Source organism: Oryzias melastigma, unplaced genomic scaffold (genome assembly GCF_002922805.2).
Source record: "Oryzias melastigma strain HK-1 unplaced genomic scaffold, ASM292280v2 sc00322, whole genome shotgun sequence".
Lineage (NCBI taxonomy): Eukaryota > Metazoa > Chordata > Actinopteri > Beloniformes > Adrianichthyidae > Oryzias > Oryzias melastigma.
This window is the reverse complement of record NW_023416926.1, coordinates 186,566-188,424: the sequence shown is the minus strand read 5'-3', so window position 1 is coordinate 188,424 and position 1,859 is coordinate 186,566.

Genomic DNA, 1,859 nt, shown 5'->3' with positions numbered 1-1,859 from the left:
ACATATTCCAGGAGAAATTGAGTTCTAGACGCCTTGATGACTACAAAACAATGCATTGTGGGAAACTGTCAACTCAGTTCTTGTAGTTTGACATGAAATAACTGGAGCTAAATGAAGGAAATCGGTGTAATTTTTAACTCCTTCTGGAAGGTAGTGAATCACTGATGAAAAAATAAACAAGATTTCTGTGGTCATATTTGTTATTGTTTCCTCTAAAACTTAACTTTAATTTATTTATTTGGGACAGTGCACATGCAATGAATCCTGCTGCTATTTTATTAACTGTTTTACTCTAAAATATGTTAAAAAATAATATAAAAGACACAACAGCACAAATCATACTAGGAGGAGTGGCTTATTAACTTTCAGACAAATGGTAAGGACAACCCCCAACTCCTTGATCTCGTACAGTCTCGTCGTTCACCTTCATCTCAGACAACTTTCTCCGCCCCCTCCAGCAGCAGGTTGGTCTCGCCGACGATGCAGGCGAGGCGCTGGGGATCTCAAACACACCTAATGAGATGTGGCTTAGCAGACACAGTAAAATGACAATGAAACGCTTTTATTTTGGTTCAGTTTTAAAAAGAAAAACTAATCATCACAAAATAAACTACAGGCTGTGGTATTAATGCTTTTTCTACAAACAAATATGTTTGAAATATAGAGCTCTAAAAATAATAGCTGGAAGTCCCTCCCCCTGCTGTCCGCAAAAAAAACAAACAAAAAAAAATCATAATTTGTGGATCAAATCATTGGCCGAAAGTCCTCGACTGGAACCCCTCCTTGTAAGCTTTCCACCTTTTCTCTCTTTGTAACATCATAACCGCTTATGTGATCAGCTGATTTACAGAGAAAAAGCAGCATTTCGTCTTCAATGAGCTGATTCACAGAGACAAAAACGGTATATCAGCTGATGTTTTAGCCCTTGTTTTTTAAACAGCAAAATTTTATGCTCCCAAAAATATTTTCTATCTTAAAAAAATCAGTCTTTTTAATTTCGAGACTTAAAATTTTGATGGGTCAGAAATTCAACATAAAAAAATTCGGAGTGAAAAGTCGATCTAGGAGCTCATCGATATCCAGCCAATCAAATCATGTCCCTGACGTGACGTCAGCGTTTGTTTTGGTCTATTGAGCTGTGTCTAAATTCCTTCCGATGCCGCGGCCTTCGAGGTTGCTGACGGCCGGGTCCTTCATAAAGCGGGTAGATCGTATGTTAAGGGCTTTGAATTTGGACGGTCTAGCCTTGTTTTATTTTTATTTTTATCTTTTTTATCATTTAATTGAACAAAATACAAGTTGGTGTAGCTTTGCTGGCTAATTTCCTGTAGCTGTAGCTTCCAGATTCAGAGTGAACAGGAATTCTCCTGCGGTCCTCCTGAACCTCCATTGGTGACGTCTGTGGGGTGATGTAACGGAGATCCTGGTTTCTCTTCTGGTTGGGGAGCGGAGTATCCTACAGGATGATCTCAAGAGTGTTTGGATCTCTCGTTCCACTGTCCACTGCATCATCCACAGTCACTGAGGAGGTGGTGGCCATTCGCCATAAGGACCTTCACCTTCCAAAAACCCCTGAGGACCTGGAGGTGGAGTCCCGTGGGTTTGCAGGGCTGGCACAGCAAAGTTTTTCCTTAAAGCTGCAGGTGCCATCGATGGATGCCACATCAGGATCAAACCTCCTGGTGACCCTTGCATCATTCCAAAAGCGCCCTCGATTATAGAGTGTGCTTTTGGAATGATGAAGACATGACTCAGAGGCATCTTCCTGCAAGAGCTGGAGGTGCATCACACCGTTGTACCTCATGGAAGTGAACACATAGCAGCATTTTATATTCCTTGGAATATATTTCTATTAATTT